The following is a 15,220-nucleotide window of genomic DNA, read 5'->3' on the forward strand; positions in this document are numbered from 1 at the left end:
GTACTGTGTGGGCAGCCTGTGTTACCCTGGTATCTGGCTGTAGGTGTACCTACCCCGGCCATCTACACTGTGTGGGCAGCCTGTGTGTTACCCTGGTATCTGGCTGTAGGTGTACCTACCCCGGCCATCTACACTGTGTGGGCAGCCTGTGTGTGTACCCTGGTATCTGGCTGTAGGTGTACCTACCCCGGCCATCTACACTGTGTGGGCAGCCTGTGTGTGCGTTACCCTGGTATCTGGCTGTAGGTGTACCTACCCCGGCCATCTACACTGTGTGGGCAGCCTGTGTGTGTACCCTGGTATCTGGCTGTAGGTGTACCTACCCCGACCATCTACACTGTGTGGGCAGCCTGTATGTGTGTTACCCTGGTATCTGGCTGTAGGTGTACCTACCCCGGCCATCTGTACTGTGTGGGCAGCCTGTATGTGTGTTACCCTGGTATCTGGCTGTAGGTGTACCTACCCCGGCCATCTACACTGTGTGGGCAGCCTGTGTGGTACCCTGGTATCTGGCTGTAGGTGTACCTACCCCGGCCATCTACACTGTGTGGGCAGCCTGTGTGTTACCCTGGTATCTGGCTGTAGGTGTACCTACCCCGGCCATCTACACTGTGTGGGCAGCTTGTGTGTGTGTGTGTGTACCCTGGTATCTGGCTGTAGGTGAACCTACCCCGACCATCTGTACTGTGTGGGCAGCCTGTGTGTGTTACCCTGGTATCGGGCTGTAGGTGTACCTACCCCGGCCATCTACACTGTGTGGGCAGCCTGTGTGTTACCCTGGTATCTGGCTGTAGGTGTACCTACCCCGGCCATCTACACTGTGTGGGCAGCCTGTGTGTGTTACCCTGGTATCTGGCTGTAGGTGTACCTACCCCGGCCATCTACACTGTGTGGGCAGCCTGTGTGTGTGTTACCCTGGTATCTGGCTGTAGGTGTACCTACCCCGGCCATCTGTACTGTGTGGGCAGCCTGTATGTGTGTTACCCTGGTATCTGGCTGTAGGTGTACCTACCCCGGCCATCTACACTGTGTGGGCAGCCTGTGTGTGTTACCCTGGTATCTGGCTGTAGGTGTACCTACCCCGACCATCTACACTGTGTGGGCAGCCTGTGTGTGTGTGTTACCCTGGTATCTGGCTGTAGGTGTACCTACCCCGGCCATCTACACTGTGTGGGCAGCCTGTATGTGTGTTACCCTGGTATCTGGCTGTAGGTGTACCTACCCCGGCCATCTACACTGTGTGGGCAGCCTGTGTGTGTTACCCTGGTATCTGGCTGTAGGTGTACCTACCCCGGCCATCTACACTGTGTGGGCAGCCTGTATGTGTGTTACCCTGGTATCTGGCTGTAGGTGTACCTACCCCGGCCATGTACACTGTGTGGCAGCCTGTGTGTGTTACCCTGGTATCTGGCTGTAGGTGTACCTACCCCGGCCATCTACACTGTGTGGCAGCCTGTATGTGTGTGTGTGTGTGTACCCTGGTATCTGGCTGTAGGTGTACCTACCCCGGCCATCTACACTGTGTGGGCAGCCTGTGTGTGTTACCCTGGTATCTGGCTGTAGGTGTACCTACCCCGGCCATCTACACTGTGTGTACAGCCTGTGTGTGTTACCCTGGTATCTGGCTGTAGGTGTACCTACCCCGATCATCTACACTGTGTGGGCAGCCTGTGTGTGTTACCCTGGTATCTGGCTGTAGGTGTACCTACCCTGGCCATCTACACTGTGTTACCCTGGTATCTGGCTGTAGGTGTACCTACCCCGGCCATCTACACTGTGTGGGCAGCCTGTATGTGTGTGTGCCCTGGTATCTGGCTGTAGGTGTACCTACCCCGGCCATCAACACTGTGTGGGCAGCCTGTGTGTGTGTGTGTACCCTGGTATCTGGCTGTAGGTGTACCTACCCCGGCCATCTACACTGTGTGGCAGCCTGTGTGTGTACCCTGGTATCTGGCTGTAGGTGTACCTACCCCGGCCATCTACACTGTGTGGGCAGCCTGTGTGTGTGTTACCCTGGTATCTGGCTGTAGGTGTACCTACCCCGGCCATCTACACTGTGTGGGCAGCCTGTGTGTTACCCTGGTATCTGGCTGTAGGTGTACCTACCCCGGCCATCTACACTGTGTGGGCAGCCTGTGTGTGTTACCCTGGTATCTGGCTGTAGGTGTACCTACCCCGGCCATCTACACTGTGTGGGCAGCCTGTGTGTGTGTTACCCTGGTATCTGGCTGTAGGTGTACCTACCCCGGCCATCTGTACTGTGTGGGCAGCCTGTATGTGTGTTACCCTGGTATCTGGCTGTAGGTGTACCTACCCCGGCCATCTACACTGTGTGGGCAGCCTGTGTGTGTTACCCTGGTATCTGGCTGTAGGTGTACCTACCCCGACCATCTACACTGTGTGGGCAGCCTGTGTGTGTGTGTTACCCTGGTATCTGGCTGTAGGTGTACCTACCCTGGCCATCTACACTGTGTGGGCAGCCTGTATGTGTGTTACCCTGGTATCTGGCTGTAGGTGTACCTACCCCGGCCATCTACACTGTGTGGGCAGCCTGTGTGTGTTACCCTGGTATCTGGCTGTAGGTGTACCTACCCCGGCCATCTACACTGTGTGGGGCAGCCTGTATGTGTGTTACCCTGGTATCTGGCTGTAGGTGTACCTACCCCGGCCATCTGTACTGTGTGGGCAGCCTGTATGTGTGTTACCCTGGTATCTGGCTGTAGGTGTACCTACCCCGGCCATCTACACTGTGTGGGTAGCCTGTGTGTGGTTACCCTGGTATCTGGCTGTAGGTGTACCTACCCCGACCATCTACACTGTGTGGGCAGCCTGTGTGTGTTACCCTGGTATCTGGCTGTAGGTGTACCTACCCCGGCCATCTACACTGTGTGGGCAGCCTGTATGTGTGTGTGTACCCTGGTATCTGGCTGTAGGTGTACCTACCCCGGCCATCTACACTGTGTGGGCAGCTTGTGTGTGTTACCCTGGTATCTGGCTGTAGATGTACCTACCCCGGCCATCTACACTGTGTGGGCAGCCTGTGTGTGTTACCCTGGTATCTGGCTGTAGGTGTACCTACCCCGGCCATCTACACTGTGTGGCAGCCTGTATGTGTGTACCCTGGTATCTGGCTGTAGGTGTACCTACCCCGGCCATCTACACTGTGTGGCAGCCTGTGTGTGTGTACCCTGGTATCTGGCTGTAGGTGTACCTACCCCGGCCATCTACACTGTGTGGCAGCCTGTGTGTGTACCCTGGTATCTGGCTGTAGGTGTACCTACCCCGGCCATCTACACTGTGTGGCAGCCTGTGTGTGTACCCTGGTATCTGGCTGTAGGTGTACCTACCCCGACCATCTACACTGTGTGGGCAGCCTGTGTGTGTTACCCTGGTATCTGGCTGTAGGTGTACCTACCCCGATCATCTACACTGTGTGGGCAGCCTGTGTGTGTGTTACCCTGGTATCTGTGTGTGAGTGGTAATGCGCTGGTGAATGGTGACAGAGGGGCATGTATGGCTGCAGCGCAGTGTTAGATGATGGGATAGTACGTGCTCTGTGTGTAGTAAATGTGCCCCCGGCAGCACGGTCGCTCCCCTCTGGTGGTCAGTATCGCTGTTTAGGGATCATGCCTCTCTGCTGTTTGGTGCCTCTGTAACGCCCTGATTTCCTCTTGCGTCATTAAGGAGGCCATTTATCAACGAGTGATAGATCTGTGTGAATGTGAAATGCTGATCCAGTCAATCAGCTCCCCATTGTCATTTTTATTAGATGGAACGGAACACATGACAGGATCTGATTGGCTGGAGCACCACTTATCATATGTAGTGAGTTTTATCACTGATAAATGAGCTTGTAAGTCTTTATGGAAACATCGGAGCGCAGACTGGGTGTAATGATAAATACCCACACACAGATGTAGCGTCCCCTCTGCTGCGATGTGTGTGTACGCATTGCGGCAGCGGCTGGGTGCGATCGCATAATGTAATGTCTATGGAGCTTTGCACACTTGCCGCAGTTACCCGATAGCGGGTGTAATTACTCACGCCCGCAGTGAGAGCGGTTACATCTGTTCTGTGTTTTGTGGAACTGGCTGAATATTTACCTTTCTCAGTCTCTTGTGTAAAACAAATACCTCGTACGCTGCGATTGGGAGATCATAAAACACCTCCCCTGCCAACGCTCCGCGTTATTCCCATACATTGTCCTAAATGTCAGGTTCACGTAGCGTTTATATATGTAATAATCTGCAGGAAGTGTTTCTGTAGTGGCCTGCAGAACATTGCTCTGTCCCTTCTCTACCCCCTGACAGGTACATAGTGATATATTCTGCAGATTATTACATTACTGACCTCTCTAGTGATCTGCAGAACATTACTCTGTCCTATCTACCCCCTGACAGGTACATAGTGATATATTCTGCAGATTATTACATTACTGGCCTCTCTAGTGATCTGCAGAACATTGCTCTGTCCCATCCACCCCCTGACAGGTACATAGTGATATATTCTGCAGATTATTACATTACTGACCTCTCTAGTAACCTGCAGAACATTGCTCTGTCCCATCCACCCCCTGACAGGTACATAGTGATATATTCTGCAGATTATTACATTACTGGCCTCTCTAGTAACCTGCAGAACATTGCTCTGTCCCATCTAACCCCTGACAGGTACATAGTGATATATTCTGCAGATTATTACATTACTGGCCTCTCTAGTGATCTGCAGAACATTGCTCTGTCCCATCCACCCCCTGACAGGTACATAGTGATATATATTCTGCAGATTATTACATTACTGGCCTCTCTAGTAACCTGCAGAACATTGCTCTGTCCCATCCACCCCCTGACAGGTACATAGTGATATATTCTGCAGATTATTACATTACTGGCCTCTCTAGTAACCTGCAGAACATTGCTCTGTCCTGTCTCTACCCCTCTGATATGTTCCTAGAAGTTTAGCTGTACATGGCTCTCGGTAGGGTGGTGTGACATGGAGGTTAGTGATGAGCACCGGAAATTTTTCGGGTTTTGGGTTCGGTTCCGCGGCCGTGTTTTGGGTTCGAACGCGTTTTGGCAAAACCTCACCGAATTTTTTTTGTCGGATTCGGGTGTGTTTTGGATTCGGGTGTTTTTTTCAAAAAACCCTAAAAAACAGCTTAAATCATAGAATTTGGGGATCATTTTGATCCCAAAGTATTATTAACCTCAATAACCATAATTTCCACTCATTTTCAGTCTATTCTGAACACCTCACACCTCACAATATTATTTTTAGTCCTAAAATTTGCACCGAGGTCGCTGGATGGCTAAGCTAAGCGACCCAAGTGGCCGACACAAACACCTGGCCCATCTAGGAGTGGCACTGCAGTATCACGCAGGATGGCCCTTCCAAAAAACACTCCCCAAACAGCACATGACGCAAAGAAAAAAAGAGGCGCAATGAGGTAGCTGTGTGAGTAAGCTAAGCGACCCTAGTGGCCGACACAAACACCTGGCCCATCTAGGAGTGGCACTGCAGTGTCACGCAGGATGGCCCTTCCAAAAAACACCCCCCAAACAGCACATGACGCAAAGAAAAATGAAAGAAAAGAGGTGCAAGATGGAATTGTCCTTGGGCCCTCCCACCCACCCTTATGTTGTATAAACAGGACATGCACACTTTAACCAACCCATCATTTCAGTGACAGGGTCTGCCACACGACTGTGACTGATATGACGGGTTGGTTTGGACCCCCCCAAAAAAGAAGCAATTAATCTCTCCTTGCACAAACTGGCTCTACAGAGGCAAGATGTCCACCTCATCTTCACCCTCCGATATATCACCGCGTACATCCCCCTCCTCACAGATTATCAATTCGTCCCCACTGGAATCCACCATCTCAGCTCCCTGTGTACTTTGTGGAGGCAATTGCTGCTGGTCAATGTCTCCGCGGAGGAATTGCTTATAATTCATTTTAATGAACATCATCTTCTCCACATTTTCTGGATGTAACCTCGTACGCCGATTGCTGACAAGGTGAGCGGCGGCACTAAACACTCTTTCGGAGTACACACTTGTGGGAGGGCAACTTAGGTAGAATAAAGCCAGTTTGTGCAAGGGCCTCCAAATTGCCTCTTTTTCCTGCCAGTATAAGTATGGACTGTCTGACGTGCCTACTTGGATGCGGTCACTCATATAATCCTCCACCATTCTTTCAATGGGGAGAGAATCATATGCAGTGACAGTAGACGACATGTCCGTAATCGTTGTCAGGTCCTTCAGTCCAGACCAGATGTCAGCATCAGCAGTCGCTCCAGACTGCCCTGCATCACCGCCAGCGGGTGGGCTCGGCAGTGGCGGATTTAGGGGGGGGGCACTCGGGCCCGTGCCCCCCCTGTCATTTGGGAACACACCCCCCCCCGTGCCGCCGCCGCCGCATACGGAGATGACGGGCGCCCGCTGAGATTGTGTTACCAGCGGGCGCCCGTCTCACTGCACAGCGGCAGCCGGAGGCAGGAGCTCAGTACTGAGCTCCGGCTTCCGGCGCTGTCACTGTGCGCTATGGGAGAGACGTCAGTCATGACGTCTCTCTGATAGTGCTGAGTGACTGAGGAGCGGACGCCAGGAGGAGGACTGCAGCGGCGCGGGAACGGGGCTCGGTAAGTATGTTTTTTATTTCCTTAATGCATCTACTGGGGGCTAACTATGGGGGACATTACTACTGGGGGCTAACTATGGGGGACATTACTACTGGGGGCTAACTATGGGGGACATTACTACTGGGGGCTAACTATGGGGGACATTACTACTGGGGGCTAACTATGGGGGACATTACTACTGGGGGCTAACTATGGGGGACATTACTACTGGGGGGCTAACTATGGGGGACATTACTACTGGGGGGCTAACTATGGGGGACATTACTACTGGGGGCTAACTATGGGGGACATTACTACTGGGGGCTAACTATGGGGGACATTACTACTGGGGGGCTAACTATGGGGGACATTACTACTGGGGGCTAACTATGGGGGACATTACTACTGGGGGGCATCAACAAGGGGCATTACTACTGGGGGTCAAACTACTGGGGGCATTATAACTGGGGCATCTACTGGGGGCATCACTACTGAGGGGTCATCTATTGGGGGCAGCTACTGGGGGCCATCTACTGGGGGCATTACTACAGGGGGGTCATCTATTGGGGCAAACTCGTAGGGGGGCATTACTACTGGGGGGTCATCTATTGGGGGCAGCTACTGGGGGACATTTTTCCTGGGGGGCATCTACTGGGGGCATTATTACTGGGGGGCATCTACTGGGGGCATTACTACTGGCGGGTCATCTATTGGGGGCAAACTCCTAAGGGGCATTACTACTGGGGGCAAACTACTGGAGGACATTATTATTAGGGGGCATCTACTGGGGGCAAACTGCTGGGGGACATTATTACTGGGGGGGCATCTACTGGGGGCCAACTACTGGGGGACTATTACTGGGGGCCAACTACAAAGGTGCTAACTACTGGCGGTGTAACTACAGGGGCATTACTACTGGCGGCTTAACTACAGGGGCATTACTACTTGGGGGCTAAACTAAAGGGGGGGTAAACTACTGGGGTCATGACTGCAGGGAAATTACCACTGGGGGCATAATGACTGGGGGCATTACTACAGGCAACATTACTACTGGGGGCAATACGGGCATTGCATAAGGGGCACCACTACTATGTGGTCTATATAAGGGGCACTACCAGTACAGTGAACATTGCATAACGAGCGCTACAACTGTGGGCATTGTATAAGAAGCGCCACCTCACGCAGCCGCACGCAAATGTACTTGCCCCTTCCATGGTGCCCCCCCTATCATTTTCTTCTGGATCCGCCCCTGGGGCTCGGAATTCTGAGCCTTTTCCTCGCACCCCCAGTTGTGGGAGAATGTGAAGGAGGAGATGTTGACAGGTCGCGTTCCGCTTGACTTGACAATTTTGTCACCAGCAGTTCTTTGAACCCCTGCAGACTTGTGTCTGCCGGAAAGAGAGATCCAAGGTAGGTTTAAATCTAGGATCGAGCACGGTGGCCAAAATGTAGTGCTCTGATTTCAACAGATTGACCACCCGTGAATCCTTGTTAAGCGAATTAAGGGCTCCATCCACAAGTCCCACATGCCTAGCGGAATCGCTCTGTGTTAGCTCCTCCTTCAATGTCTCCAGCTTCTTCTGCAAAAGCCTGATGAGGGGAATGACCTGACTCAGGCTGGCAGTGTCTGAACTGACTTCACGTGTGGCAAGTTCAAAAGGTTGCAGAACCTTGCACAACGTTGAAATCATTCTCCACTGCGCTTGAGACAGGTGCATTCCACCTCCTATATCGTGCTCAGTTGTATAGGCTTGAATGGCCTTTTGATGCTCCAACAACCTCTGATGCATATAGAGGGTTGAATTCCACCTCGTTACCACTTCTTGCTTCAGATGATGGCAGGGCAGGTTCAGGCGTTTTTGGTGGTGCTCCAGTCTTCTGTACGTGGTGCCTGTACGCCGAAAGTGTCCCGCAATTCTTCTGGCCACCGACAGCATCTCTTGCACGCCCCTCTCGTTTTTTAAATAATTCTGCACCACCAAATTCAAGGTATGTGCAAAACATGGGACGTGCTGGAATTTGCCCAGATTTAATGCACACACAATATTGCTGGCGTTGTCCGATGCCACAAATCCACAGGAGAGTCCAATTGGGGTAAGCCATTCTGCGATGATCTTCCTCAGTTGCCGTAAGAGGTTTTTAGCTGTGTGCGTATTCTGGAAAGCGGTGATACAAAGCGTAGCCTGCCTAGGAAAGAGTTGGCGTTTGCGAGATGCTGCTACTGGTGCCTCCGCTGCTGTTCTTGCGGCGGGAGTCCATACATCTACCCAGTGGGCTGTCACAGTCATATAGTCCTGAGCCTGCCCTGCTCCACTTGTCCACATGTCCGTGGTTAAGTGAACATTGGTTACAACTGCATTTTTTAGGACACTGGTGAGTCTTTTTCTGAGGTCTGTGTACATTTTCGGTATCGCCTGCCTAGAGAAATGGAACCTAGATGGTATTTGGTACCGGGGACACAGTACCTCCAACAAGTCTCTAGTTGGCTCTGCAGTAATGATGGATACCGGAACCACGTTTCTCACCGCCCAGGATGCCAAGGCCTCAGTTATCCGCTTTGCAGCAGGATGACTGCTGTGATATTTCATCTTCCTCGCAAAGGACTGTTGGACAGTCAATTGCTTGGTGGAAGTAGTAAAAGTGGTCTTACGAGTACGACTTCCCCTCTGGGATGACCATCGACTCCCAGCAGCAACAACAGCAGCGCCAGCAGCAGTAGGCGTTACACGCAAGGATGCATCGGAGGAATCCCAGGCAGGAGAGGACTCGTCAGAATTGCCAGTGACATGGCCTGCAGGACTATTGGCATTCCTGGGGAAGGAGGAAATTGACACTGAGGGAGTTGGTGGGGTGGTTTGCGTGAGCTTGGTTACAAGAGGAAGGGATTTACTGGTCAGTGGACTGCTTCCGCTGTCGCCCAAAGTTTTTGAACTTGTCACTGACTTATGATGAATGCGCTGCAGGTGACGTATAAGGGAGGATGTTCCGAGGTGGTTAACGTCCTTACCCCTACTTATTACAGCTTGACAAAGGCAACACACGGCTTGACAAATGTCCGCATTTCTGTTGAAATACTTCCACACCGAAAAGCTGATTTTTTTTGTATTTTCACCAGGCATGTCAATGGCCCTATTCCTCCCACGGACAACAGGTGTCTCCCCGGGTGCCTGACTTAAACAAACCACCTCACCATCAGAATCCTCCTGGTCAATTTCCTCCCCAGCGCCAGCAACACCCATATCCTCCTCATCCTGGTGTACTTCAACACTGACATCTTCAATCTGACTATCAGGAACTGGACTGCGGGTGCTCCTTCCAGCACTTGCAGGGGGCGTGCAAATGGTGGAAGGCGCATGCTCTTCACGTCCAGTGTTGGGAAGGTCAGGCATCGCAAACGACACAATTGGACTCTCCTTGTGGATTTGTGATTTCGAAGAACGCACAGTTCTTTGCTGTGCTTTTGCCAGCTTGAGTCTTTTCATTTTTCTAGCGAGAGGCTGAGTGCTTCCATCCTCATGTGAAGCTGAACCACTAGCCATGAACATAGGCCAGGGCCTCAGCCGTTCCTTGCCACTCCGTGTGGTAAATGGCATATTGGCAAGTTTACGCTTCTCCTCTGACAATTTTATTTTAGATTTTTGAGTCCTTTTTTTACTGATATTTGGTGTTTTGGATTTTACATGCTCTGTACTATGACATTGGGCATCGGCCTTGGCAGACGACGTTGCTGGCATTTCATCGTTTCGGACATGACTAGTGGCAGCAGCTTCAGCACGAGGTGGAAGTCGATCTTGATCTTTCCCTATTTTTGGAACCTCAACATTTTTGTTCTCCATATTTTAATAGGCACAACTAAAAGGCACCTCAGGTAAACAATGGAGATGATGGATACTAGTATACTTATGGATGGACGAGCGACTGCCGACACAGAGGTAGCTACAGCCGTGGACTACCGTACTGCGTCTGCTGCTAATATAGACTGGATGATAATGATATAAAAAATATATATATATATATATCACTACTGCAGCCGGACAGGTATATATTATATAATGACGGACCTGCTGGACACTGTCAGCAGAATGCGTTTATAGAATAAAAACACCACACGACGAGTGTTTAACTTTTTCAGGCAGACAATCACAATATACTGGTGGTCAGTGGTCACTGGTCAGTCACACTGGCACTGGCAGTGGCACTCTGGCAGCAAAAGTGTGCACTGTTAAAATATGTACTCCTGCTATAACTGCTCCCCAGTCTCCCCCACAATTAAGCTGTGTGAGCAGTGAGCACTCAGCACAGTCAGATATACAGTATTACATAGATGATGCAGCACACTGAGGGCACACTGAGGCTGAGCACAGATATGGTATGTGACTGTGTCACACTGTGTATCGTTTTTTTTCAGGCAGAGAACGGGTTAATTAAACTGGTGGTCACTGGTCACACTATCAGCAAGTAGTACTCCTAATATGCTCCCCAAAATTAGTAAATCAAGTGTCTCTACTACTCTCTAGTCTACTCTAAACGGAGAGGACGCCAGCCACGTCCTCTCCCTATCAATCTCAATGCACGTGTGAAAATGGCGGCAACGCGCGGCTCCTTATATAGAATCCGAGTCTCGCGATAGAATCCGAGCCTCGCGAGAATCCGACAGCGGGATGATGACGTTCGGGCGCGCTCGGGTTAACCGAGCAAGGCGGGAAGATCCGAGTCTGCCTCGGACCCGTGTAAAAAGCGTGAAGTTCGGGGGGGTTCGGTTTCCGAGAAACCGAACCCGCTCATCACTAATGGAGGTATGTCCATAGTAGAATATATGGCATTTGATGTATATACTGAATGATTGTGATATATATATATATATATATATATATATATATATATATATATATATATATATGTAACCCTTATTTCACCTCAAGGGGTACTCAAGAGCTATGACAGAGTGCCTCCACCCAAGCAGTTATTGTTCCAACCCAGGCTTGCTTGGGAAAGCTATTGCAAATAGTGGTATATTTACTGTGTCACTTGTGGGTTGGTCAATATGTTTAAGTTACCTTTGTTGTCTTTGTTTCTATTTTTTCAGAGTTGGGATATTCAGATGACTGCTACAAATGGTCCACTTCAACGGTAAGTATTTATTAATATGATGTTATTACCTTCTCATGTTCTCGTGTTTTCAGAGTAAGCACTTTTTAACTGTAAGTTCAAATTATATCAACAACTAACATTTTTTCTCTGCAGAAGAAAGATATAATTTCATAACAGATATTTGGGTACATAACAGGTTACCTGATATACCATATAACAAGTTATTCTAACTAAGTGTATCCATTAGATTATCAATCTAGCTACTATAACTTTATAATTCACAATGCATTATCAGTTGTATGTGTGTGGGTATACCCGTTTTTTATCGTTGGTGCACAGTTGGGGCCCAATTTACCTTAGATACTCTGGCAGTAATCCTCTTATGGAATAGGAAGGACGGATAGAGTCATATTTATTAAAGTTCTCAATAAGGTCAATCTAGAGGGGGAACTGGTCAGAAATCCTCCTGAAGAGACCAGTGAAACAATTCCCAGGATCGAGGCTTCTGGCTGGTCTATGGTGGGCAGGATGAGGATATATCCTAGAATTTCCACTTGTGATATACCAATTTATAGTCTCCGGGTGCCCTTTCAAAGTGTGACTAATACCATCTTCATTATTCGCTTGGGGTAAACTTTTAACATTTACTTTACTTTAAGTCTATTTATGACTCAAAACCAGCGCACTTTTGGGTGAATAATTCCCCACTGAACTAATTCTCTCAATGGGACGATGGCATTTATGTCCATTACCAACTGTCCTATATACTTCCACAGTACAATCAGTGCACAAAGCGTATCAATCCCCGAGAGGGCACGATAATACGGTGAGTTAGGAGCAATGCAGAGTTCAATTAAGGTAATGTTTTGTCAGTATTGCTTCAAGTTATTGACTGAGTATCAAGAGTTATTTAAAATAGTCCCAATTTTAAATCTCGTATTGGGAGGGTTCGTGGCACCCAAGGAGGTTACCAAAATGATACCTAGCGTCTTTGGGGGCTGTAGTATATTACTGAAATTTCAGCTGTCTCCTGTGAATAATTCCCCTCTCTCCTCTCATTGTTGGAGGGATCAGGATGGCATATGTTATATAAGTATCTCCCCCAATTACATCAGTCTGCTGTAGAGGGAGTATGCTACCCCTAGAGGGAGACAGCTTAACTTGTGATCAGCTTCTCCAGCTTCCAGCCCCCCTCCTCTCTGACTGACTTTACTATTCTTGACACCAGGACTTCCTTTCCGGCAGTTAGACAGAATATCCAGTTTTTTCTCCTCGTCACCTCACAGCCAGCATCGCTATCTCCAGGAGCCCTTAAGTAGGTATTTTGAGCGCTTACCAACAGGGTATGTACCCCCGGTCATCAACTCCGGGTATACTTGGCACCTCCCTCACACTCCTCTCCCGGGTGTCCTCTTTCAGTCTGCTCGTCTCCGTATGGCCAGCTTATTATCGCTATAGCTCAGGCAGCTCTCCGCAGCACCCTATAGAGATGTGCTCCTTATCTCCGTCTCCCGACTCTTTGCATCAGCCCCGTCCCCTGCCTCTCTTCTCAGCAGCGTCTTGTCGGGCTCACCTCAGCTCCGTCACCGGGGCTCTCTCCTCAGAACAACTCGTGCCGCTCTCCTCAGCTCCGTCTCGAGCTTCTCTCAACGGCTCTCCCAATCCGGGCATCAGTCAGCACGAGACCTTCTGGCAGCTTCTCTCTAATCCTGCTCGTGTCACGGTACCACAGTACCTATTAACACCCTTAATGTTCCCTGTCCCCGTTCACCCCCACAAACCCCCAAATATTTATATATACAGCACAATGGTTACATCAACATTGGGAATATATTTCATATATTTACAAAGGCAGTATTTACATATTATATAGTTGATATATGTACACAGGCATTAGATAAATATTATATATACTATATATATTTAATATAAGCCTCATACAACAGAGATCATCATGTATCTCCTCCTTAGTATTTATTTATGTTTACAGGGCTACACTCTCCCCCTGGTGAGTACATTTACGCTTTTTTAAAGTTAATTGTATTTCACCACATACATATACATTCCAATGTTCCTACTAGATATTACTGATTATATTCCCTCCAAAATATGGCCATGACATCACCATATGGGGGTGCAATACCAAGGGAATTTCAGTTGGGGTTCCTAACTGATCATAGGTGAGTATCCTAGGGGGTTTCCGAATCCTTTTTGGTCGAGGAGACCTTACTGCTCGCTCCATCATAACATCATCATTCTCCTCAACATTCTCTATACCTTCCATCTCCTCCTCCGACCTCCAGTCTCCCCCTTCTGATCTACCTTTTTCATCTGTTTCCCACTCGCTGGAGGGGCCTGATAATTCAATTTCCAAATGTTTACGCTCCGGAGAGTCCTTACTCAGAACTTGCTCCCTTTCCCAATTATCCCCATCCTTGTAACAATAGCCAGGGACGTATTCGTTCCACTTTTCATCATCATCCTCATCCCTGTTTATATTATCACTTGGGGGGCAAGCCATAAACTTGCATTCTTTTTCCTTCATTCGTTCCTCACTTTCCATCGTCTCCCAGCGGATGTCTTGTGCAATAGGGAGCAAGTGTTGTCGGTGATAGGTTACTATGGGACCCTGCCCGTCTGCCCGCCTTATCTGATATGCTGGGATATTAGGGAGCTGCTTGATTACAATATAGGTCTCTGACCTCCATCGATTATTCAATTTCTGTTTCTTGGAGGATCCCAGTGATCGTAGCAGCACTCGGTCTCCGGCCTCTAAACGCTGCTCCTTTACCGGTGGACCACCTAGATCATTGTTTTTATTTTCTAACTTGTGAGCTGAGGCTTGGGCTAGCTGATAGGCCTCCTTCAACTGCTTTCGGAGTTGCTTAACGTACTGAGTGTGTGACGACGCCCCGTTGGTGTTTACCTGAGTACCTAAACATACATCGATCGGTAGCCTGGCTTCTCGCCCAAACATAAGATAATAGGGCGTAAATCCAGTAGCTTCGTTCCTGGTGCAATTGTATGCATGCACCAAAGGTGATACATGGGGATGCCAGTGATCTTTCCGTTTAGGGTTCAATGTTCCAAGCATATTCAATAGAGTCCGATTGAAGCGTTCAGGCTGAGGATCCCCTTGGGGATGGTACGGAGTGGTCCTCGACTTTTGTATCCCACAACATTGACACAATTCTTCAATGAGTCGACTCTCAAATTCCCGTCCCTGATCTGAATGTATTCTCACCGGGAGCCCATAGTGCACAAAGAATTTGTCCCACAATGTTCGGGCAACAGTAGATGCAGTTTGATTAGCTGTTATATACGCTTGAGCGTAGCGGGTGAAATGGTCGGTTACCACAAGTATATGGCTGTCTTTTCCCCCAGGACCTTCCAACTTCAAGAAATCGATGCATATCAATTCCAACGGTCCCGAGCTCTGGATGTTCACTAACGGAAGATGAGTTATGGGTAGTGTCTTCCTGAGAATGCAATTCCCGCACGTTCGGCAG

At 49.4% G+C, this 15,220-nt stretch overlaps 1 protein-coding gene across 2 annotated transcripts in view; it reads left to right on the forward strand.

Annotated features, from left to right (window-relative positions):
* The window catches only part of ECE1 (endothelin converting enzyme 1), a 155,199-nt gene that overhangs the window by 5,118 nt on the left and 134,861 nt on the right, over positions 1 to 15,220 (forward strand). The window contains exon 2 of one of the 2 annotated variants that reach the window (XM_063942053.1): positions 11,707 to 11,750. The exons of the other annotated variant lie outside the window; for it this stretch is intronic. The gene's annotated coding sequence lies outside the window, so the exon portion shown is untranslated. The remainder of the gene's footprint in view (positions 1 to 11,706; positions 11,751 to 15,220) is intronic. 2 annotated transcript variants of the gene reach the window in all.

The sequence above is a fragment of the Pseudophryne corroboree genome, chromosome 10, assembly GCF_028390025.1.
Source record: "Pseudophryne corroboree isolate aPseCor3 chromosome 10, aPseCor3.hap2, whole genome shotgun sequence".
In the NCBI taxonomy this organism is placed as follows: domain Eukaryota; kingdom Metazoa; phylum Chordata; class Amphibia; order Anura; family Myobatrachidae; genus Pseudophryne; species Pseudophryne corroboree.